General features: G+C 35.9%; 1 pseudogene; it reads left to right on the top strand.

The window, feature by feature from the left end:
• Positions 1 to 1,278: 1,278 nt before the first annotated feature.
• Positions 1,279 to 25,730, top strand: LOC127831468 (uncharacterized; annotated as a pseudogene).
• Positions 25,731 to 27,449: the final 1,719 nt, after the last annotated feature.

Below are 27,449 nucleotides of genomic sequence, written 5' to 3'. Positions count from 1 at the left end.
AAACTTGTTAATAATGGCAGCCTATCCACACATTAAGGAATGATTTCCAGACGTGCTGACCAAGTACGGCAAACATTGTGGTATGATAATTAAACGATTTTCTCTTGTCGTGACACTATACTATTTCGCTAATGATTGTTTTCTCATCTTGGAGGCGAAAGTGAAATTCTGCGAGATGGATTGTAACGCGTAATTGTAACAGGGCCACAATTTGTGTCGTTTGAGCATACAGTGTGTAGTCCGGAATTCCTTACACTGAACAGTGCTACATCCTTTGAATTGAGCACATACGCAGTGATGTAGCAAAAATTCAGAGGTTGTATCTCGAATCAGCTTATTAAATATTCGAAAATATTCATGCGTGTCTGTTGGCGTTATGTAAAAGTCACTAAGATGAAAACTGAAACAGCTACGCCTAAAAGCGCATTAGTGCTCTATACCTATGTTTATGTTAGCGTTGTTGACACCGTGTGAACTGCTCGGGTAATAAGTAAAGCATAAACAGCAATGTTTATATACTTTTATTCCTCCATATACAAGATACGAAGATTTTTGTATATTTTGAATTTGTATATGGTGTCAAAAATCAAAAGTTTTGTACACGGAACTTTCATTATGAATTTATATTCTTGGTGTGATAGTCATTTGATATTAGAAAAAAGTATTCCTTTAATATGATGGTGACTGCAAATTTTCTTTATTTTAAGTTATCATTACCATTTTCATCATACTTTCTATGCTTTCAGAACTTCCAAAAAGCATGTTGTTTTTATTTTGTCTGAGTTATTTCTATGAAATAATAAGGCTGATAAAAAGTGCACACAAAACTCGACCCGTGCGCTATGACACACACTTTATAAAGTTGAATGGCGTGTGTTCATTTCAAACTTGCGATTGATTTTCAAAAATGAATTGCGTGTTAAATTATGCAATAGCGAACATCTTCGGTGCCTTCAGCGCTTTGATTTTGTATTTCTGTCATGCCAGGACATCAATTGTGTACTCATTTCAGTAACTTAAACAACTTAAAGCAATGAGCGTTACTACGTACCACCTCTTTTACAGAAAAAGCAAGTATGAGGAAAAAACTAGTTTTCACTTCAATTGGTTCTATTCGGTTAACACTGAAGCCAAATTAAACTTTAAAGCTCATCTGAAGTACCTGATACGAGGGGGGCTTTCGCAGTAGATTCAACTTATTTTAGTTGTATGTAACCAAAAACTATTCACAAGTATATTACTTCCCTTTTATTTATAATTACCAACTATATTTATTAATCTGCCATAAGAAATCAACAGATTGTTACCATTTGTTACTGGTTATCTATGTCTCTGTGTATACATTATTAATTGGTGGTAACATCAAAATGTGTCAAATATAATCATATGCGCCTGTATCATGTTAGTTGTTAACCCCCTGAGCCTACTCCCCACAGTATGAGAACAACAACCACAGGTAGGCTCAGGTACTTAAACAAATATTTTTTGGTCCTTATATATTATCAGGGCTGTCAATTATCCGGATTATTCCGGAAATCCTGATTTCAGCCGACCAGGGTCGATTTTAAGATCAATGTAAATCTGATCAGATATTTTTTTTGTGTGGGGGATAGGGACGTCGGTGTGCGCATTGTGCATATTTTTAAATCTCTGATATATATTTATTGTTTAATGTATTTCCATGATATTTGGAGAGTAGATTTGGAAAGGACGAAATATTCTTAACATGCTATTTGTTTGTCCATTTATGTTACCAAATGAAAGTTATAGCAAAAATCCACGAACTTCTGGAACACCCCTCGTAAGTTGAGATGCACATCGTACATGTATGGAATACATGCTGGCGAATTTCGGCTTTACAGCCGTTTTCAATTTCAGAATTAAATATCTGGCTTATTTCGCATTTTTCGACACATGTTCTTCTTAACTTTTATTTTAATTTATATTGAAATATATATATAATAAGTTTTTTACACAGTTTATATAAATTCATAAATATTTGACAAAATCGTATATACCCGCTTTAAAGCTTTATCGTCTTTCCGGAAATTTGCGCTCAGTACCGATTTTGCCCGGTACTTTATTTATTTATTTCTGATTGGCTAGCAGAAAGCACGGACATGAACCGTAACTGACGAAAAATCGTCGCTACTTTCCAAAAATCTTTCAAGTCGACGAAACGTTGCACATATCCGCCGTCATGAAATATTGTGTCTAAGTGATCGATTAGCAAAGTAAAGCAGTTCTATAGCATATTGTAAATTGTAAAGCAATTTCTTAACCAAATTATATATTGATTACGTATTTGCTATGTAAATGGTTTTCATTATTAAGCATTCAGACAATATGCACATTTTATTTCATGTGCAAAACACATAATTTTTTTCGGAATGTTGGTTTTGGATACAGCATTTTCGCCCATTTAATTTATGTTTGACGTCCTTAAAAAAAACCCCATAGAATGACTAATACACATGCGGTGATAAGGGCGGTCTGATTTCAATTACAGATGAAACTTCTGAATCACTAGTTTGTACTTTGATACATTTTAATTGTTTCCATATTTCACTCTTTAGTCCTGTACTTCAATATTTCTAGTTATGAAAACAGAATTGCAATTTTAATAAAAAATGGGCATTTTTCCCGAAATGAAAAAACCCAGCCCATTTGAAACATAACCTATTTTTAAGATTTGTACATTTCTGACATTATTATTTTTATGCTCCCCAAAATAAAATTTCGGCGGAGCATATAGTTGCCAGTTTGTCCTTCCTTCCTTACGTCCTTACTTCCGTCACACTTTTGTTACAGTTTCTCATAGCACCTTCAATACTTAACCGATCTCTTTCATATTTGGCATGTAGGTACCTTGCATGGACCTCTACCTTTTGATGAGGTTTTAAGTCACTGGGGTCAAGGTCAAGGTCACTGAGGCTAATAATAGATTCTTCTGTCATACTTTTGTTACAGTTTCTCATAGCGCCTTCAATTCTTAACCGATCTCTTTCATATTTGGCATGTAGGTACCTTGCATCAGAGATCCAGATAAGGTTTTGTGAAATTCTTAACGTTACTACCAGATTTTCAAAAATAATTCTTAACTCTGATTTTTTTTTCCTAACGTTACTACTTAGTTTTGGAAAATAATTCTTAACTTTTCTAAATGACTTAAAAATAAATAATAATGGTTATTTTCATGCAAAAAATCAAAATAAACATACTAGCAACTTAATTTATACGAGTTCAACAGTGTCTATCCAGTATTATACAATTTTATTTTTCAAATACCTTTATATGCCCAAACTGTGCTTAGATTGCATGCCTTCGATGAATTTTTACATATTTCACAATTAAAACGGGTCTCCCCTTCAATCCTGTCAATGATTGGCCACGGGAATTGTCCCTTCCACTCGTTTAGTGTTTTTTTGTTTAAGTTTGGACCCGTTGTGTCGCGTTTTTTTAGCTTTTCCGACTGTTTCGGCAACTAAACATACAACATCGTATAAGATCTTTTCTATAATGTCTTTCTTAACATTCAACTTCGGCTAAGTTTGTGTACAATATGTTAAAAGCGTGTTTTTGCACGCTTTGAAGTTTTTTAGGACTTGATAAAGGACTTAGGACTTAGGACTAGGATATTTTTAGGTGTTTATTAGCACATAGATTTACAAAGCGCATCATCAGGGAGCATCCATCAGTTTCACTGATATTCTTGTTCATACTGGGTTAGAATTCCCTTCAAATTAAACGTAGCAAATAAAGTAAGTTTAACAGTTTTGATTCTATTGTTAACCAAGGTAAACTAATTTAGTCCCACATTTTAATGTGTTAGACTCTATACATTTAGAATCTTGTCATGGTGTATGTCATATTTATATTAAAGCCTTGTGTGGATGTTCTATTTTATTAGATGAAATGATGAGAAAATGAAGTTCAGCAATGGCTTACTGTTGTTTATTATCTTGGTATCATTCTGCGGTGCAGCCACCCGGCCAAACGTTGTAGTGATAGTAGCTGATGACTTGGTAAGATTCTTTATCTGTGTTCTTAATTATTTTATATAGCCACCCTATTGTATAGGTAACCACATTCCAAAGCCATTCAATCTTGAAAGCGTGTGTTTTTTTCAGTTATGAGTTTTATCATGATTAAGTTTTTCACATGAAATTCTACATGAAAAAGTATAAACACTATTCCTGGTAAATAGCATCTTTTAATAGTCAAAATGTATGCAAGAGTAATAATTTACATTAATAAAGAAATGTTATGTTGTATTGTATGCATTAATGATTAGTACATAAATTTGGTCATAAGCAGTTTGTTTATGTACTTGCTGTTTGTTTTGTTACATCTTAAACAATAGATTTTATCTAAGAAGTATGCTTGCTACAAACTTTCTCCGCTGCAGGGATATAATGATGTGAGTTTCCATGGCTGCAACCAGATCCCAACCCCAAACATAGACAGCCTGGCATACGAGGGAATCATCCTGAACAACTACTATGTGTCCCCAATCTGCACACCAACGCGGGGGGCACTGATGTCAGGCTGACATCCAATACACATAGGTTTGATTAATACAGGCTTTCCTTCTTTCTAAACCTGTAACCAAATTAAAGCTACCTTCACTCAGAGATTTTCTTGTGAATTCATTGAGTGTTCCTACAAATTGGAATTTACTAGTAATGTCATTTACCTATTAATTACATTTGTTAATTTACTAGTACTGTCATTTACCTATTAGTTACATTTGTTAAAAGTTATTTGGTGTGTTTGTGGAGATGATATCACCTCTTGTGTGCGTGCAGACAAAATTTGTTTTTGTGCTTTCCTTATGGATTTTTTTGAAATACTAAGAAAGCATAAAAGATATGATTGCTGTCATTCTGTCATTCTGTCCCAAAACTTTAACCTTGGTTAAAGTTTGATAACTTTAGCAATATTGAAGATAGCAACTGCATATTTGGCATACATGTGTATCTCATGGAGCTGCACATTTTGAGTGGTGAAAAATCAAGGTCAAGGTCATCCTTCAAGGTCAAGGGTTAAATATTATTGTATTTTTATTTCCTAAAACTTTACCCTTCGTTAAAGTTTGGTCATAACTTTTTGAATATTGAAGATAGCAACTTGATATTTGGCATGCATGTGCATCTCATCAGGCTGCACATTTTGAGTGGTGAAAGGTCAAGGTCATCCTTCAAGGTCAAAAGTCAAAAAATACAATCCAAGGGAAGTAATAAGCTTTAAATGGAGATGTATATCTGACCTGCCAAATTATATATATTTATGCCCCCCTTCGAAGAAGAGGGGGTATATTGTTTTGCACATGTCTGTCGGTCCGTCCACCAGATGGTTTCTGGATGATAACTCAAGAAGGCTTAGGCCTAGGATCATGAATTTTCACAAGTACATTGATCATGACTGGCAGATGACCCCTATTGATTTTCAGGTCACTAGGTCAAAGGTCAAGGTCACAGTGACACAAAACAGTATAATGATTTCTGGATGATAACTCAAGAATGCTTACGCCTAGGATCATGAAACTTCATAGGTACATTGATCATGACTGGCAGATGACCCATATCGATTTTCAGGTAACTAGGTCAAAGGTCAAGGTCACAGTGACTCGAAACAGTAAAATGGTTTCCAGATGATAACGCAAGAATGCTTAGGCCTAGGATCATGAAACTTCATAGGTACATTTATCATGACTGGCAGATGACCCCTATTTTTTTCAGGTCACTAGGTCAAAGGTCAAGGTCACAGTGACCAAAAAACGTATTTACACAATGGCTGTCACAACAACTGACAGCCCATATGGGGGGCATGCATGTTTTACAAACAGCCCTTGTTTTTTTAATAAATCAAAGCGGCGCAGTAGGGGGCATTGGGTTTCTTACAAACACATCATGGTAAAAGGTCAAGGTCATCCTTCAAGATCTAAGGTCGAAAATACAAATCCAAGGGAAGTAATAAGCTTTAAAGGGAGATAATTATAATATATAATAATATGAAACCATACAACTGAAGCATAATCAAAATGACATTTTATGGTTAAGCCAAGCACACAATGATACTTTTGGGCATACAAGTATCTTAGGTACTTCAAGGTTACCTTTGAATCTAAAGGCATGGTAGTGGCTTATAATTATTTGCTACTAAAAACAGAGATTTGTTAGAGACAATTATTTTCAAGGGAAGTAATTTATATAATTATAAATCTCAGATTATATATTTTCTTACTAAGAATTTAAGTTCTTTTCACAGTTACTGTACAGATTTTGTATTTTGTTTATTTATAACTTAAATGATTGATTTGTCAAAGTTTTTTTTTTAATGATATAACTATCATTTCTTTCTTGTACAAATTTGTGAATGGTAGGTTTTATTACTTGTCTGTGGACTTATGTCCATAGATATTTTATGAAAAAGAAAAAAAAACTTATGTCCATAGATACATGATGAATTGTGGCTATGATCTCTTTGATAAATCACAGGCCTTGGTAGTTAGTAATGCTTGACTTGGTCACTTGTTACTGTCTACATACCCCCCCTTCCCCCCATCCCCGCTGTAGGGTGGCATATAGCAGTTGAACTGTCAGTCCGTCTGTCTGTCTGTCTGTTGTCCGTCCGAAAACTTTAACATTTGCCATAAATTTTGCAATATTGAACATAGCAACTTGATATTTGGCATGCATGTGTATCTCATGAAGCTGCACATTTTGAGTGGTGAAAGGTCAAGGTTATACATCAATGTCAAAGGTCAAAAAACAAAATCCAAGGGAAGTAATAAGCTTTAAAGGGAGATGATTTCTATACCTGCCAAATGATAAATATAAATTTTATTTCAAAGCGGGCAGTAGGGGGCATTGTGTTTCTGACGAACACATCTCTTGTTATTTCTGCTCTGGAATTTGGGAACATATTGATCATTGATAAATGGACTGTTCTGAGGGAAAATAGACTTTTCTGCCAGTGCTATCAGAACTGTATAAAATAAGCTGTTTTGGCTGATTTAATCACCTCTTGATGCTTTCTTGAAAAGGTAACAGCTCTTGAAAAAGGTTGGAATTTTGAAATAATTAAACTCTAAATTATTGTAACACCAGCATCAAGACATTTTGGCATTATTTTCTAAATTATTCTTATTATTTAGATTATTTTTAGCTCACCTGAGCACAACGTGCTCATGGTGAGCTTTTGTGATCGCCTTTTGTCCGTCGTGCATTGTCCATTGTGCGTCGTCCGTCGTGCATTTGCCTTGTTAACTCTCTAGAGGCCACATTTATTGTCCAATCTTCATGAAATTATGTCAGAAGATTGGTCTCAATGATATCTTGGATGAGTTTGAAAATGGTTACGTTTGCTTAAAAACATGGCTGCCAAGGGGTGGGGCATTTTTCCTTATATGGCTATATATGGCTATAGTAAAATCTTGTTAACACTCTAGAGACCACATTTATTGTCCAATCTTAATGAAACTTGATCAGAAGATTCATCCCAATAATATCTTGGACAAGTTCGAAAATGATGTCGGTTGGTTGAAAAACATGGCTGCCATTGTAAGTTACCTCATTGTGCAGTGTTATTTTGAATTCTTTTATTAAAACATCCAATCATGAGCATATTTTCCATGAGGTTTTTTCCTTATTAAAAATAACTTGAAGCTAATACCAAGTAATTCTAGGTTTTACCTAGTACAATTATCAATAGCCAATTGAAAAATCACAAAGCATTCAATGGGCATTGGTTTTTACATAGTTTATCTTATAAATTGTATTTTCTTTCTGCAGGAGTACTGGGGTCTAGACTGGCACAGGAACCTTGACATTGTGCATAACGAGACCAACCTTTATTCCACTGATCTCTTTGCGCAGGAAGCAGTTAACATCATCAACAAGCACAACACTTCAGAAGTGTGTTTGTACAAAGTCTGCCTCTATGCTATCTTTGAAGAGTTGCATGTATGTTTAAATATCTTAGATGCAACATTAAATTCATATCACATATACTTAACATAGGTGAAAATAAAAACAATTTAGTACCATACGAATATTTTACATGATTTTACATGATCAAAACAATATAGATATTATGTTCTTTTGTGTAGTTCAATGTTGTGGACCAGTTAGCATAGTTGGTTTGGCCCTGGACTACAATCTGATGATGACATTTTTTAGCTCACCTGATTGCTCAGGTGAGCTTTTGTGACCGGTCTTTGTCCGTCGTCCGTCCGTCGTCCGCCTGTCCACATTTGTTCGTAAACACTCTAGAGGCCACATTTATTGTCCAATCTTTATGAAACGTGGTCAGAAGATTTGTCCCAATGATATCTCGATCGAGTTCGAAACTGGGATATGCTGTGTCAAAAACTAGGTCACTAGGTCAAAAAAAAAGAAAAACCTTGTAAACACTGTAGAAGTCACATTTCATGCACAATCTTCATGTAACTTGGTCAAAATGTTTGCCTTAATGAAATGTTGGTTGAGTTCAAAAGTGGTTTCGGTCCGTTGAAAAACATGGCCTCCAGTGGGCGGGGCAGTTTTCCTTATTTGGCCATAGAGAAACCTTGTAAACACTCTAGAAGTCACAATTTTTAGCCAATCATCATGAAAGTTGGTCAAAACATTGGTTTTATTGATATCTCGGATGAGTTCTAAAATGGTCCAGATCGGTGAAAAAACATTGCCGCCAGTGGGTGGGGCATTTTTCACTATATGTATATATGTCGCCGGCCTAGTCAGCCCTTCGTGGGTTTATTGACAAGCAACAAACTTGGTGGTTTCGTTGACTATATTGTTTGCAGACTTTGATGATAATGTTATGCTCTGCAACAATGCACAAATCTTAATATAACATGATAAACATAATAATATAAAACGGTAATAAAAGATCAGCCGTAAAACAATACAAACAATGCAAACGATGTGATATTCATTAATTGTACCATTTCAATACTAATAATACTAATAATACTAATACTTATAATAAAAAGAATAATAATAATAAGGAATATATAACTAATAATAGAGTTTACCTGCAGATATACATATGTATGTCTGCATTCAACGTCAGCACGAATAAAGGCGTCTGATCGTCAGTGTAAATCTGGTCTAGTGAAAGTGGCGGTAAGGATTAGATATCTCGTGCATAAACCTGTGTTAGTAGTATTTGTTAGTAAGGCTACACATAACCATTAATGACTGTATACTCACTATGAAGATAGACTATATAAACTACATATATGTGGTATCTTGACGATAACAGATTATTAAATTATCACCCTATGACATAATCCCCCCTATTTGTAAAATGTTGTCTCGACATTTAAAGGAGTTTAAATAAATCTTTTTAGGGATTTAACATTGTTGGACTTGTAAAGATAAACAACAATGACAACACATACACGTTAGGTATGCCAATTTCATAATTTTATTTACAATGTAGTAATATATAAAACATATATTTAAGCATAATGAATCAACACCATTGATGTGTTACCTCTCTGTACATCGATCGTGTAACACATATGACTTAAAAAAAATCTGATCATTCACACATGCAAGTTGATTTATGAATCAAATGTTATATATGTGGAACACATCGATCACTGTCTTTGCACATTAAAATAACACTAAAATCAGTCACTTCCGGTCCCTCACTCAACAAGTTCATTTCATGAACTAAAGAACTGTTTTGGTGGGCGACGGATTCGCGTTGATCTGCGCAATGCTGGTGTTGTTTTGGATCCTCCGTCCTTGTCGGCCAGGGAAACGTTCCGTCTCCTCTGTGGGATAACGTATTTCGGAGTAGGTCCGGTTGTTCTAGAATCTTTTTCCGGCAGATTTTCGTTCTGAACACCGAGAGGGAGTATGAGGTTTCGATGTAATCGATGGATTCGTCGCGCTTGTGGGTTATTTCTCTTGACGTCATAGACTGGGATGTCAACATTGGGCTGACTAACCACAATATAAGGTTCATTTTCCCATCGATCGGCAATCTTCTGTTTCCCACGCAACGTGACATTTCGTACTAAAACTAAGTCGCCTGGGATTAGTTTTGCTGCGCGTACCTTGAAATCATACTTATGCTTGTTCATTTCGGCTGTTTTTGACGCCATTTCTTTGGCCTTCTGATATGAAGTTGTGAGACGTTTATGTAGCTTACGCGTATATTCATTTGCATATCTGGCATTAACATCTTCAAAATGGAGACCTAGAAGAGCGTCAATGGCGAGTCTTGGATGACGACCGAACATAAGATAATATGGCGAGTAGCCTGTACTGTCGTGTACTGTTGCGTTATACGCGTGTACCATCGGTCCCACATAATCTTTCCAATTACTCTTTTTGTCTTCTTCCAACGTCCCCAACATCTTCAACAGTGTTTGGTTAAACCGTTCAACCATACCATTTCCCATAGCATGGTATGGTGTGGTGCGTGACTGGTTTACTCCTCCAAGATGACACAGTTCCGAGATTAGGTTCAACATGAAGTTCGCTCCCCTGTCGCTGTGAATGCGTTCCGGAAATCCGTAATGTACTACGAATTTTTCAAACAAAACCCGCGCAGTTGTCTTTGCTGTTTGATTCGTAGTAGGGTATGCCTGTGCATATCTCGTGAAATGGTCCGTAATCACAAGAATGTGTTCAAATCCACCCTTTGAGCGTTCTAGACTGAGGTAGTCTAAACAGATCATTTCCATCGGAGCAGAAGTTGTTATATTTACTAGGGATGCCTATTGAGGAATTGCTTTACGCCTGATACATCTATCACAAGCTGCAACCTTGTCACGGATAAAGGTTTCCATTCTAGGCCAATAAAACCTCTGTTTAAACAGGGATGTTGTTCGGTCTCTACCCTGATGACCTAGGTCGTCATGAAGTGCGCGAAACACTTCATCCCTTAGCGCTTCTGGTAGTATGAGCTGCTTGTACGACTGATTTCCGACCATGGCTTCTCGATACAATACCCCTTGATGCAGTTCCAGTTTGGTCCACTCTCTGTTATACCTAGAAACAGCTGAACTAGTGCCCGAGGCCCGCGAAACTGTCGGCCTGGTGCCTTGCTGAATGCATTTTATAAGCTCAGAGATGACTGGATCAGTACGTTGAGCTTGATGCCAATCCTTGGAACTCAATGCAAATGATTGCATGACGTCATCTGGTATTGTGGTGGGACAGTCCACCTCTGACAAAGTTTCAGGGTTAACGGTACTGAAACAAAGCGGAGTATCTTCTACGCTTGCAGTCACACCAGAAGATAAGGCAGTGATGGTTTCATGGTCAACTGTAAGACGACTTAATCTGTCGGCATCGGCATTTTGACGTCCCGCTCGGTAGCGTGGAGTGAAATTGTAGTTTGCCAAGGCTGCCATCCACCTCTGTCCAGTGGCGTCCAATTTCGCTGTCGTCGTTACATAAGTTAGTGGATTGTTATCAGTCACAACCTCAAATGTAGCGCCATATAAATAGTCGTGAAATTTCTCCGTAACCGACCATTTCAATGCGAGAAATTCCAGTTTATGTGCTGGATAATTCTTTTCGGCCGGTTTAAGGGAACGACTAGCATATGCGACAACCCTGTCTTTTCCATCTTGATGTTGGTACAGTACGGCGCCTAAGCCCTGTGAAGAAGCGTCTGTGTGAAGAATAAAAGGAAGTTCATAATTTGCATAGGCGAGTACAGGCGGATTCACTAGCTGTTGTTTTAAGTTCGCAAAAGCTTTCTGCTGCTCCTCTCCCCACACGAATTTCGCCTTCTTAGCTGATGAAGCTTGTTTGCCGGTTTTGCTATTGGAATGGCCAATCAGCAGATCATTCAAAGGTCTAGCGATGTTCGAAAACCCCTTTATAAATCGCCTATAATAGCCTACAAATCCGAGAAACTTCCTAACCTCTTTCACGTTAGTAGGTGTGGGCCAATTTCGGACGGCTTCTGCATCTACCATCTGCAGAAACAACATGACCGAGGTAAGTGGTTTTGGTCTTAAAGAATTCACATTTTGATGGCTTTATTTTCAAATTAAACGATGCTAACTTCGTAAACACTTGGTCCAGTCGTGTAATATGAGAATTTATATCATTGGAGAAAATAATGATGTCATCTAAGTATATCAAACAGTCTCTTAGATTCAAATCTCCCATGCATCGTTCCATTAGACGTTGAAAAGTGGCAGGGGCATTGCACAGTCCAAACGGAAGGTGGTTGCATTCATAAAAACCGAGACCACCGACCTGGAAAGCCGTCTTTTCTTTGTCCTCTTCCTCTAGTTCAACTTGCCAATAGCCAGCTTTTAGATCCAGTTTGGAGAAATATTTTGATCCAGAAAGTAAGTGTAATGTATCTTCAATCCTGGGTATGGCATAGCTATCCTCCTTGGTTCTCTCATTAAGCTTTTGAAAATCAATACAAAATCTGATTGAACCATCCTTCTTTCGAACTATGACACAGTTGGAGGACCATGGGCTATTTGATTCTCGTATCGCACCCAGATCAAGCATTTCTTTCAGATGTTCTCTGATCTCGTTATAAACGGCTGGTGGTATTCTCCTATATGGTTCTTTGAATGGTTCATTATTTGTAAGTTTGATTGTATGTTTAATTTCAGACGTATGGCCAATATCAAGTGGAGACTTCGGGAATATTGCGTTATGTTTTTCAAACAATTGGTATACACTGTTTTTCTGTTCTTCGGACAAATCCGTATCTTCTAAATCTACTATTCCACATGTGTCTTTTATACTGGTTCTATTGAACTTGTTTTCGCTTTTACGTGACTTTGTCTCCACAGAAGCTGATGCGTTTGTGACAGGTTCGAAAATGGGAGCCTCTCTCAGCACTGTAACTTCTTCGAGTTTACATAAAGTCTGCTTTGCTCTTATTTTGATTGGTTTAGCAGTTACGTTACAAATCCGAACTGGTATTCTGGCTGTTCTACCTGGATTTTCAATTTGTACAACCCTTGGACAAATGATAGCACTGTGGCTAGGTATATCATCTACTGGTTCTGTTACCGCTGCCTTCACATTTCTTGGTTTTCTAAAGAACCCTGTTACTGTTCTACTCTCTCCGGGATGGAGAGTAATTGGTCTGGTAGCTGTCACTAGTCCAACTTCTGTGTCGATAGACATGAACCCTGCTTGCCAAGCATTATTCAATGTAGTGTTCTCAGCAACTGGTTTTAATTCTTGCAGAATGTTCTGTCCCAATAACACATGAGCTGTACCGTGGTATTCCTCCACCGGTACGACAAGCAATATGGTAGACATAGCTTCTTTGGTAAACGCTGTTTCTATATTAGCAAATATGTAGCCCATATATGGAATTTCGCTGCCGTTTGCACTTTTCAACGAAATGTTGAATTCTTCCATAGAATGGATATCTGGTTTTGGAGACATTTTATTGTAAAACACTTCAGTTATGGTACTGACCTGTGATCCACTATCAATTAACGCTGTAGTTTCTTGTCCATTTATTCTAATTTCATCTAAGTTAGCATCTCGTATCATTTTCTGTAAAACATCTTCTATTGTGTATGGTTTGGGGTCGGGCTTAGTGCTGGTTCTTCTGCTCTCATCTAACCCCTCGATCAGAGCATCATCTAGTTTAAAGGAGTCTCAAATGTACCTTTCTGTTGTGTATATGTCTGAGTATTATCTCTCCTCGGTTCATATGAACGATTTCCGCGGTTAAATCTATCATTGCGTTGGTGGTATCCACCTCGACCTCTGAACGTTGAGTTGTTTCGGTATCCCCTGTAGGACCGACCTCTATTGTCATATCTAAATGTATCTCTTCTCTCTATGTCTATAGGTCTGTGTTGTTCTTCTGTCAACGAATTTAATTTCGCCTCCATCATCTTTATCTGCTCTTTAAGGTCATTCAACAGTTTCGTGTGGTCATCAATCTGATGAACATTTATTTGTTGGGATGTTTCCTTAGAAACACTTATGTCCTGTTCCTCTCGTCTCATCTTCTTTCTCAAGTCTTCAAATGGTATGTTCGATTCATAAAATATTCTCGTTGCATTCTTGAGTTCTTTGTTCCTTAGGTATTTCCAGAACCGTGTTCGTAGCATTTGCTCCCTTCTGTGCGTTTGTATTTCACCTCTATCTATAGCCTTCTGTACCAACTCTTCAAGGCGTATTCCCCATGCAGAAATGTCTTCCTCTTTCTCTTGTTTAGCTTTGTAATATTCTTCCATGATACATTCTCCGCTTTTGATATCACCATAATTACTTTCTAATGCCTCTAATATTTCTTCTGATGTGGCTGTAGGTTTCAATGCTGCCAATATCTTCCGGGGTTTTCCACTGATTGCATTTCTTATAGCTTGCCTCAGTAGTTCTTTATGGTATATGTTGGAGCTAAGCATACTTTGAATTTCTATCTTCCATTCTGGAAAATTGCTTGGTTCTGTAAATTTCGGTATATTTGGTTTAATCATGAAAGTCTGTTTGCTTTCACTGATCTTACTGATCTGTGGTTTATTTCGCTCTTCACCATAAGCAAGTAATTCTTCAGCCAGTGAGCTCAGAACGCTCTGCTTTTCCAGTAAACTCTGTTCTAATTCATATTTCTCTTGTTTGAGTGTCCTCAATCTGTCTTCATTTTGCTTCCTTTGTTCTGCTTGTAGCTTTTCTTTTTGTTTTGTTTCTCTCAACTCTTCCTTTATCTGTATCTTTCTGACTGCTTCCCTCTCCTCGAGTTTCATTAACTCAATTTGCTTCTGCAAAGTTTCCATTTCCATTTTAAAGTCCATGTCCCTCTTGTTGCATTTGTGTATCAACTGGTAACCTTGTGTTCTATTTATCTCTCCCTCAATTTTAATTCTGTCCTCAGAATTCGCATGATGTTCTTCTTCAAGTTGAATTTCCTTTCTTCGCAACCACTGTAATCCTTTGTCTACAGTGTCATTGCTTACGGTTGAGAACTGGTCAAAATATTTATAATGATTCTGGTCCTTAGGCATTGTCCTTTCACGGTCGACATATCCGTATTCATTGATTGTAATAAGTGACTGATCTGTATATGTCCTTTCGGTATATCTGCTGATTTCTCCGAATTCCATTCTCTCGATATCCGAATCGATGTTAATATGCCCACATGCTCCTTTCAATTCATCGTCCTCATATTCTATATCAATCACGGTCTCCTTTAGTCTTTGACTTTCAATGTCTGAAGTCTTACCTCTTAATTCTGTTCTCTGTTCTTCAACAACTCTATGTTGCTCATCCCTTTCTTGTCTTGCGTGTCTCCTTTTCTCTATCAGCTCATTTCTTTGCCGTTGTAATTCTTGGAATTGCAACATTTCTATGTTTCTGTCCCTTTGTTTTATTTTGTCCAATCTGTTCTCATTTGTTCTCTCTTGTATCTCTCTTTCTTTCTGGGCAATATCTGCATTAAGCTGCTCTCTCCGTCGTAGCCTTTGTTCTCTTTCAGTCAAGTGTACATCATCCATCTTTGTAATTTAATTTAATTCAATTAAGTCAATTAAATTTAATTGAATCTAACCCAATCCAATCTAATTCAATTCACTTCAACTTCACTTCAACTTCACTTTAACTTCACTTTAACTTCACTTCAACTTCACTTCAATTCACTTCAACTTCACTTCAACTTCACTTCAACTGCACTTCAACCTCACTTCAACTTCACTTCAACTTCACTAAAACTTCACTAAAACTTCACTAAAACTTCACTTCAACTTCACTTCAACTTCAATTATTTAATTTAATTTAATCTTATCTAATTTAATTTAACTTAAATCAATTTAATTTAGTTTAATTTAATTTAACTTAATTAAAATTAATTTTATTAAACTCAATTCAATTCAATTGGATTTAATTCAATTTGACGATCTAACACAATTTAATTCAATTTCGTTTTACGATTTTTTTTCCATTAATATCACATCATCTCATTCAGTGATTGAATTAAATAAATTAAAATTTATTCAATTTAGTTAACTAATTAAATTAAATTTCACTAAATTAAATTGTTTATTTAGTTTAATTCAGCCTAATAAAGTTTAATTTAGTTTTATTTAAATCAAGTTAATTTAAGTTAATTTAATTTAACTCATCTAATTAATTCAATGCAATTAAATTTAGTTTTAGTTTAATTATCCAATTATGTTATTTCATTGCAATTATAATTATTTATTAATTTTATTTCAAATTATTTTCTTTGCAACTTTTATTGAATTAAAAAAAATATTTAATTTTTCTCTATATGGTTATGAATCTATATTATTTATTTTATTTTATATTTTTATATGCAAAATATTGTATTAACTTTCTCCTGTGTTAAGTTAATTTATTTAAACCTACTTTAATCTTCTTATTAAGCTTTATTACTGTCCGCTTTAAAGGAGTTAAAAGAATTAATTTTCCCACATGCAGTGAAATTCCGTGTTTATCCGCAATGTCTGCACTACAACTTGTCAATGTTTTTCTAATCGCTAATTGCTGTATGCGATACACAGCGTCCGATTAACAACCTTCGCGCATAATAATCAGCAGTGCGCAAACACTTTATTGTAAAATTTATTTGCAAATTTTACAATTCTTTACGCACATCGCACCCTGTTAACACTTGTATAGTATACACAGTATACTATAACGGTTTAACGAAAATCCGCAATCTGTCACAATGTTTCCCGATAATTGCAACGTGAAATATGTTTAATAATCATTGAAACAGTATTTACCACCTTAAATCAATGATTGCATGTGTTAAATATGTATTCACAAGTAAATTGTTCTTGTCAACGAACAATTTATTCAAATTTCAATCATTTTGTAATGAATGAAAATTTCCCAAAATAAATATATCATCGAAATATATTTATCTTCAAAATACCACGTTTCTTTTGACTATTCAACAACTTTTGTACAGCTACCAAACCTGAAATACTGTATATACGGATTAGCGAACACAAGTTGATTGTGGTATGAGTAGTTAGTTTTCATGCAGGGGCACTTAATACCTTAATATTAGTGCAGTGACCTTGAAGGCTTTGCTTTGTTCAATTAAAAAAATATGTACAAAAATATATATTACAACATACTTGTATATACACAATGATACTTATATAAATTTTAGATAAATACCTTATTTAAGTATGAAGCACATGCAAGTGTCTTAATCACTCAATTTGCAACAATTATCAATGTCCGATCTTCTATCCAACGGCGAAATTACGGGATCCTCGGGACAAGTGCACTATAGCGTGGTAATCAAGTAAATGTGTATTGAGCTCATTTCATTTAAAGCATGCTATGTTTTCACAGTAATGAAACACACACCCGGGTATATTATGTGTGTCCATGGACAGTTCTTTCATAATGGCCATGTAGAATACCTTTCCATAGGAGACTGTATTCTTTCTCCGTGCGTAGAAATCATCAACGTCTGGGAAGTCAAAACACGTTGGGCGCCATTGTCGCCGGCCTAGTCAGCCCTTCGTGGGTTTATTGACAAGCAACAAACTTGGTGGTTTCGTTGACTATATTGTTTGCAGACTTTGATGATAATGTTATGCTCTGCAACAATGCACAAATCTTAATATAACATGATAAACATAATAATATAAAACGGTAATAAAAGATCAGCCGTAAAACAATACAAACAATGCAAACGATGTGATATTCATTAATTGTATCATTTCAATACTAATAATACTAATAATACTAATAATACTAATACTTATAATAAAAAGAATAATAATAATAAGGAGTATATAACTAATAATAGAGTTTACCTGCAGATATACATATGTATGTCTGCATTCAACGTCAGCACGAATAAAGGCGTCTGATCGTCAGTGTAAATCTGGTCTAGTGAAAGTGGCGGTAAGGATTAGATATCTCGTGCATAAACCGGTGTTAGTAGTATTTGTTAGTAAGGCTACACATAACCATTAATGACTGTATACTCACTATGAAGCTAGACTATATAAACTACATATATGTGGTATCTTGACGATAACAGATTATTAAATTATCACCCTTTGACATATAGTGAAAACATGTGAACACCCTAGAAGTCACATTTTTGGTCCAATTTTCATGAAATTTGGTCAAAATGTTAGCCTTAATGATATGTTGGTTGAGTTCAAAAGTGGTTCCGGTCTGTTGACTAACATGGCCGCCAGTGGGCGGGGCAGTTTTCCTTATTTGGCTATATAGAAACCTTGTAAACACTCTAGAAGTCACAATTTTATCCCAATCATCATGAAAGTTGGTCAAAACATTGGTTTTATTGATATCTCGGACGAGATTGAAAATGGTCCAGATCGGTGAAAAAACATTGCCGCCAGTGGGCAGGTCATTTTTCTCTATATGTATATAGTGAAAACATGTGAACACTCTAGAAGTCACATTTTCGGCCCTAATTTCATGAAATTTGGGCAGAACATTTGTTTCCTTGATACGAGAGTTGAGTTCAAAAATGGTCCCGGTCAGTTGAATAACATGGCTGCCGGGGGGGGTGGGGGGGTGGGGGCAGTTTTCTTATATTTATATAGTTAAAAAAAGCTTGTGATTACTCTAGAAGTCACATTATTTGCCCAATCATCATGAAATTTGGTGAAAAGATTTGTTTTATATATATCTCAGATGTGTTCGCAAATGGTCCTGATCGGTCAAAAAACATGGCTGCCAGGGGGGTGGGGCAGTTTACCTTATGTGACTAGAGAGAAACCTTGTGATCAAACACTATAGAAGTCACATTTTTTGCCTAATCATTGTGAAACTTAGTCAATACATTGGTTTTATTGATTTCTCGGACAAGTTGGAAAATGGCTCAGATCGGTGAAACACAGTTTTTAGCTCACCTGATTGCTCAGGTGAGGTTTTAGGATTGGTCTTTGTCCACCGTCCGTCCGTCCACATTTGGTTTGTAAACACTCTAGCATTCACATTTCTCAAGCATTAATTATCAAAGTTGCTGAAAGATCTCAGTCAATTTTGATATGAGCAAAATCACATAATTAATGCCATAATTATTGCCCTTAGATTGTCCAAATTTTCATTATATTATACAAAATCCTTGTAAACACTCTAGAGGTCAAAATTTTGTATCAGATTTTATTAATCTTGGTCATAATATTTATTTTTGTAAGCAAAGTTTGATGTTTGGTTAGGGGGGGGGGGGGGTCAACTCAAAATAAAGGTAACCAGGTCAAATCTTACAAAAACAAAAACACTCCATGCGCTAGAGTTTTGGTTCAATAATGACGAAACTTGACCCAGATATTTGTCTGGGCAATATCAAGGTAAAGTTTAAAGTTTTACATTTGGTAAAGATTGAATGAAGCGACTCCTCTCAGGTGAATGAACTAGGGCCATCTTGGCCCTCTTGTATTGAAAGCATAATCTATTAACCTGTGATGGAGTCAGTCCTCCCTATTATTCCCCTACCACTGATTCAAGATAGGAAAGTCGTCCGTCCGTCTGTCGTTCATCCGTCCACATTTGGTTGTAAACACTCTAGAGGATACATTTCTTGTGCGATCTTCATGAAACTTGGTCTGAAGATTTGTCCCAATGATATCTCGATCCAGTTTGAAACTGGGTCATGCTGGGTCAAAAACTAGGTCACTAGGTAAAAAAAAAGAAAAATCTTGTAAACACTGTAGAAGTCATATTTCATGCCCAATCTTCATGTAACTTTGTCAAAATGTTTGTCTTAATGATATGTTGGTTGAGTTAAAAAGTGGTTCCGGTCCGTTGAAAAACATGGCTGCCATGGTGACGGGGCAGTTTTCCTTATATTTATATAGTAAAAAGGCTTGTGAACAGTCAAGAAGTCACATTTTTTGCCCAATCATCATGAAACTTGGTCAAAACATTGGTTTTATTGATTTCTCAGACAAGTTCGAAAATGGCCCAGATAGGTGAAAAAACATGGCCGCCAGTGGGTGGGGCAGTTTTCTATATATGTATATAGTGAAAACATGTGAACACTCTAGAAGTCACATTTTTGGCCCAATTTTCATGAAATTTAATCAGAACATTTGTTTTCTAGATGCGAGACTTCAGTTGGAAAATGGTTCCGGTCGGTTGAAAAACATGGCTTCCAGGAGGGGGGGGCTCATTATTCTTATGTTTATATAGTAAAAAAGCTTGTGAACACTCTAGAAGTCACATTTTTTTGCCCAATCATCATGAAACTAGGTGAAAAGATTGGTTTTATTTATATCTCAGATGTGTTTGAAAATGGTCCCGATTGGTAAAAAAACATGGCCACCAGGGGGGAGGGCAGTTTCCTTATATGACTATAGAGAAACCTTGTGAACACTCTAGAAGTCATATTTTTTGCTTAATCATCGTGAAACTTAGTCAATACATTGGTTTTATTGATATCTCGGATAAGTTGGAAAATGGCTCAGATCGGTGAAAAAAACACACTTTTTAGCTCACCTGATTGTTTTCCTTTAAATGTTTTGGTGAATAACTGTGGGCAAACTATGAGGTTTGGAGCTACTTAAAATAAGCTTAAACTCCCAATACTTTGCATGGAAGAATCCAAGGCTGTGATCCCATTTTTATTGATTTTTAAATTTTGTGTTTGTTGTGTTCTTGTATGTCTTGACTAAAAAAATGTGTGGTGTGTCCAATTGTTTACATATTGGTTCCTTGCAATAAATAAAGGATGGCATGGTATATTAAGGTTGTTGTCATGCAGTTGCCACAGAAGTTTCAATTTGTGCATGTTTGTTTTCAGGGGAGTGAAGGGAACCCTTTGGGAGGGCGGTTTGCGAGGCATAGGCTTCATTGCCTCACCCTTGCTCAACCAGACTGGTTATGTCTGTAATCACATGCTGCGACTGGTTGCCAACCCTGTATGAGGCGGCTGGTGGAGACCCAACCAAGATGGCTGACCTGGACAGTTCCAGTGAATGGAAGTCACTGAGCCACAACCAGCCCGGGAACCGGCAAGAGATTCTTCGTAACATTGACCCATGCTTGAAAGGTCATATGGCTCTGAGGGTTGGGGATTACAAAATCTTGTTCGGCGATTACTGGATGATTTGGAGTGATTGGTATCCTCCCTGGACCAGCCCTGGGGACAGTGTGGAGCTCCATGTCAACAACAGGCCGTATTCAAATATTTCGCTGCCAGGGATAAGAATTTGCAGTTTTCTAATGTAGAACCCTCAAAAGACTGTTTACCGTTAAACAAAATGCTCAATATTTTGCTAACTCCATGGCAAGTAATATGGGAACTGATGACTTGTATGCAGACAAGGATAATGAAACCTTAAAATTTGTTAAATATTATGAATCTAAAAGCACTGTTGGAAAGCCAATGCCAAAATCCTACAAGCATTTTGGAAATCCAGTTAAGATTGACTGTGGACCCAAACCTTTTAATGCCTCCACCAACTGTGACCCTGGTTTGTTGCCATGCCTGTACAACATTGCCTCCGACCCCTGCGAGTACAACAATATCGCCCCAGGCAACTAGGACCTTGTGGTCCAGCTGCTTACACACGTCATACAGTACAAGGATACCATGGTTTCCCCCTTGAACACGCCTGTGGACCCCGCAGCAGGGCTTACTCTGCCATTCGCCAAATTAGCCAATGGCTACAAATTGACTTATTTGGCTAAAGAAAATTATATTTGGCTACAACTTTTCCTTCATTAAAATCTAAAAATAGCCAAAAATAGAAGAATTTTGCCATAGCAAGGCGAATTTGGCTACAGAAATTTTTGAGCCAGGGGAAGCCCTGCCGCAGGGAACCCGAAATATCATGATGGGGCTTGGGTACCTTGGGTTAAGTTGTAACTGCCAAAGCTGGGGTCTTTGGGCCAGTTATTAAAACAATGAATCTTTTGACACATCATAAGAAATTTTTTAATTACCACTGAGTTTTTAGCTTAGAACAATCTCAAAGAAAGTTGAATTACCACTGACTTCTTAGAACACATAGACATTTGTTTGTGATATGCTTTTAAATAAAGGTCATGGGGATGATTGAAGGGGAATACAATGAATTTCTGAAATTTTACTGTTCATATATGTTTGTGGTAATCAATGACACATCTTTTCAAAAATTAATTGGACCCTGTATGAGAATTTCAATGTTGGGCACCTGGCCCGTATTCCCAGAGCTTTTTTGTTAGGAAAATTGTATTTGTACATAGAAATGAAAAAGTTCAGGATTCTATTATGTCTGTATACAAAAATGTAAACAAATGGAAATCGCTAGCAATATTTAATAACTTGAATTATTACAGTGCAAGTCTCAGAAAAATACTAAAAAATACTCATTGTACCTGTATTTTGAAATGTTTATTTTTATGTCCCCCACTATAGTAGTGGGGGACATATTGTTTTTGCCCTGTCTGTTGGTCTGTTGGTTGGTTGGTCTGTTGGTTGGTTGGTTGGTTTGCGCCAACTTTAACATTTGCAATAACTTGTGCAACTTTTGCAATATTGAAGATAGCAACTTGATATTTGGCATGCATATGTATCTCATGGAGCTGCACATTTTGAGTGGTGAAAGAACAAGGTCAAGGTCATCCTTCAAGGTCAAAGGTCAAATATATGGGTCAAAATCGCTCATTTAATGTTCACTTTTGCAGTATTTCAATATTCAAGATAGCAACTTGATATTTGGCATGTATGTGTATCTCATGGAGCTGCACATTTTGAGTGGTGAAAGGTCAAGGTCAAGGTCATCCTTCAAGGTCAGATGTCAAATATATGTGGCCAAAATCGCTCATTTAATGAGTACTTTTGCAATATTGAAGATAGCAACTTCATATTTGGCATGCATGTGTATCTCATGGAGCTGCACATTTTGAGTGGTGAAAGGTCAAGGTCAAGGTCATCCTTTAAGGTCAGAGGTCAAATATATGTGGCCCAAATCGCTAATTTTATGAATACTTTTGCAATATTGAAGATAGCAACTTGATATTTGGCATGCATGTGTATCTCATGGAGCTGCACATTTTTAGTGGTGAAAGGTCAAGGTCAAGGTCATCCTTCAAGGTCAAATATATGGGTCAAAATTGCTCATGTTATGTCACTTCTGCAATATTGATGCTAGCAATTTTATATTTGAAATGCATGTGTATCTCATGGAGCTGCACATTTTGAGTGGTGAAGGGTCAAGGTCAAGGTCATCCTACAAGGTCAAATGTCATATAAGGGGACATTGTGTTTCACAAACACATCTTGTTTTAAACCCTAAAACTCTGTTATTGTCTTTAAATGTGGTTCTTACAACATTTATTTATTTCAGGTGGAGTTTTGTTCATTATTCTTTTATTGAGAAACAAAATAAATTCAGATATGCTTGTCATAATCCTTCTGATAATATAGATGTGGTGTGAAGAAAAATATATAGTCTGCTTACTTTCAACATTTCAACTCTGGCAGTTCTTCTTTGAAAGTGCAATACATTATTGTATGTTATGTTAAATATTATAAGAAAGGGGCAGTTAAAAGAACAGGCTTATAAACTACATCAATTTAGATTGTCATGAAATAATAACTTAAAAAATTTCATTTGGCAACTGGTTGTTTATTTCCCTTATATGCCTTGATATTTGTTACAACTGTTCAAAATAATTGTTTTTAAACTTTAAACATTCAAGTGTTTTGTAGATCTACATATGAGTGAGAACTTATATTTTGTTGCTGCATGTCTCTAGTAGTGTTTGTGCTATGCCACTCTCTTTCGATTTTCAATAATGCAAATTCCCGAATTGTTGAAAATGTCTTTAGTAATAAAGTAGGAAATAATTATGTTTTAAATTCAAATGATGTTATGTAATATTGGTTGTTTTGATATATGACTAGTCTATATAATTATTTATTCATTATTCAACCTTGAACATGTGTAAAGAATTGCTTGTATTTTTAGCTCACCTGAGCACAACGTGCTCATGGTGAGCTTTTGTGATCGCCTTTTGTCCGTCTTTCGTCGTGCGGCGTCAACATTTGCCTTGTTAACTCTCTAGAGGCCACATTTATTGTCCAATCTTCATGAAATTTGGTCAGAAGATTGGTCTCAATGATATCTTGGATGAGTTTGAAAATGGTTACGTTCGCTTAAAAACATGGCTGCCAAGGGGTGGGGCATTTTTCCTTCTATGGCTATATATGGCTATAGTAAAATCTTGTTAACACTCTAGAGACCACATTTATTGTCCAATCTTTATGAAACTTGTTCAGAAGATTCATCCCAATAATATCTTGGACAAGTTCGAAAATAATGCCGGTTGGTTGAAAAACATGGCTGCCATTGTAAGTTAACTCATTGTGCAGTGTTATTTTGAATTTTTTATGTCCCCCACTATAGTAGTGGGGGACATATTGTTTTTGCCCTGTCTGTCTGTTGGTCTGTCTGTTGGTCTGTTTGCGCCAACTTTAACATTTTGCAATAACTTTTGCTATATTGAAGATAGCAACTTCATATTTGGCATGCATGTGTATCTCATGAAGCTGCACATTTTGAGTGGTGAAAGGTCAAGGTCAAGGTCATCCTTCAAGGTCAGAGGTCAAATATATGTGGCCAAAATCGCTCATTTTATGAATACTTTTGCAATATTGAAGATAGCAACTTGATATTTGGCATGCATGTGTATCTCATGGAGCTGCACATTTTGAGTGGTGAAAGGTCAAGGTCAAGGTCATCCTTCAAGGTCAGAGGTCAAATATATGTGGCCCAAATCGCTTATTTTATAAATACTTTTGCAATATTGAAGATAGCAACTTGATATTTGGCATGCATGTGCATCTCATGGAGCTGCACATTTTGAGTGGTGAAAGGTCAAGGTCAAGGTCATCCTTCAAGGTCAGAGGTCAAATATATGTGGCCCAAATCGCTTATTTTATGAATACTTTTGCAATATTGAAGATAGTAACTTGATATTTGGCATGCATGTGTATCTCATGGAGCTGCACATTTTGAGTGGTGAAAGGTCAAGGTCATCCTTCACAAGGTCAAGGTCATCCTACAAGGTCAAACATCGTATAGGGGGACATTGTGTTTCACAAACACATCTTGTTTATTAAAACATCCAATCATGAGCATATTTTCCATGAGGTTTTTTCCTTTTTAAAAATAACTTGAAGCTAATACCAAGTAATACTATGTTTTACCTAGTACAATTATCAATAGCCAATTGAAAAATCACAAAGCATAGTGAAAACATGTGAACACTCTAGAAGTCACATTTTTGGCCCTAATTCCATGAAATTTGGGCAGAACATTTGTTTCCTTGATACGAGAGTTGAGTTTGAAAATGGTTCAAGGTTATCCTTCAAGGTCAAAGGTCAAAAAAAAAGAAAAAAGAATTCATTTCTCCATTCAATCTCTTACTTACTTCTTTTGGAGCTGCACATTTCGAGTGGTGAAAGGTCAAGGTCATCCTTCAAGGTCAAAGGTCAAATATATGGCTTCAAAGCGATGCAATAGGGGGCATTGTGTTTCTGACAAACACATCTCTTGTTTCTTGACATGTTATGCTTCTGAGATTAATTGCATCTGTAAAAGACATGATATGAGGCATGGCTACACACAATATTTGTCTTGAATGAGCTCTCTTGTTGTTAGGAACAACTTTTGCATGTGTATTTGATTTCTGGTAAAAACAACTTTAAAGTAAAATGAAGCAACATATTTACATAATTTGTTAGATAATTGGCATTTTTCATATCTATTTGTACCTATGTTTGCAATAAAAGAACTTGATAAGTGACTGGCATTTGTTATTTCAAGTAGCCTTTAATCATATGTTAGAATAAGCAATGATTTATCAATTATCTTATTGATAGATTTTGGGATAAGATATCAAATGTTAGACAAGCTTTATAACACATATGTTTGTTGATTTATTTTTTGCAGAGATAAGTTAATATTCACCTGCATATTGAATTGCATTCTATGCATTTAATTGATTTTACAAAAATACTTTTTGCTTGTATGGACTAAGAAAATGTGTATGCCCAGAAATATATCTTTGTCAATGCATGTTAGAACAAAGTATATAACATATAAAAACTTTCAGTAAACAATGACAATGATAGGACCACTATGAATTATAAGTGATGTGCAAATGTTTATTTTGTAATAACTACAGACTAAGTACACAATATTTACAGCCATATACAATGAAACCCAGCTTAGCTTTACATGAACAAAAAGAAAGTGTCATTTCCATTGTGAGTTGTGTGTGTTATTGTAAACTGCAGTGTTAAGATCATTATCACTTGTTAAGTGTTGCTTTAATGAAATAAAAGATCCTGTGACCCGAATACTTCAGCGTTCCACATTCGAGTCAACTGTATTTACTTTTGTAAAAAACTGCCTATCTCTTCATCCTTTGGTGAAAACTATATGTTGATGATAATGTGAATCGAGACAAATAATTATGTACTAAGATTTTCATTGTTTAGTGGACAGTCAAGCTTATTCATCCAAATGTCTGTGTCCGCGTCCTTGTAGTGCTTTGGCTATGTCAAATGAACAACATCTCCATTTCACTGTTTCTATAACAGGTATTCAAATGAAACTTCATAACTGTTCAGTGTAATTGTGTGAGGTCACTTAACAGTTTGCATAACTCTGACCTGCAATTTAGCAAAATTATGCCCCTTTTTGTACTTAGAAATTTGATAAAGACTAAGGTGTTACATTTCATCAAAGCTGTACCTCCTACAGATATTAATTTGCAACTTCACTCATGTGTTTTTGGTCATTGTGTGAAGTTTCAGACCAAGTTTTTATCTTTGATATGCAATTTAGCAGAATTATGCCACATTTTGTACTTAAATTTCTGGTTGACATTTTTGTGCAATTAGTACTCAATATCTCTATATTTACTACAAATATTGAAATAAATCATGACATGTGTTAAGAATCTTTATGATCAATCACTGACCAAGACCTATAATTATCACCTGTTTTTAAGCAGGATTATGCCCTATAGTGTGCTTGTAAAAGTGCGGTTAAGGTTTGTATGCATGTTGAAATTCAATTAAAGTTTGCATGCAAAAAGTGCATTTCTCTGTAACTACTATATAATTGAAAAATTCATCATGTAATGTCAACCACCAAGGCCTGTAAATTTGATTTGCAATTAAATAGAAACCCCTTTATGGTACTTATTGTAATATGTAATACATGTACAGTTTAGCGTGTGTGCTATTTTTCCATTCACTAGCGAACATGCAGACCAAGCTTGTGGCTGCATTTGGGGCCAGTTCATTGTTTCTTCAAATAGAAAAGTGGATTGTGCATAATGACTTGAGTTTGGATGGAGGTGTAAGGCTGTAATTGTGTGTATAGGTACCTTACATGCAGACCTTGCTTTCAAACTAAATTGAATTATATTAAATTAATTGTTAAAAATTGAAAATCTAAATTATTGTCATGGTCAGATTTGGAACATGTTTAGCCTAAATTGCAGATATATTAT

This window comes from Dreissena polymorpha, chromosome 5, assembly GCF_020536995.1.
Source record: "Dreissena polymorpha isolate Duluth1 chromosome 5, UMN_Dpol_1.0, whole genome shotgun sequence".
Classification (NCBI taxonomy): Eukaryota; Metazoa; Mollusca; class Bivalvia; order Myida; family Dreissenidae; genus Dreissena; species Dreissena polymorpha.
Note: the sequence above shows the minus strand (reverse complement) of the source record. Positions and strands in the feature narration are given on the sequence as shown.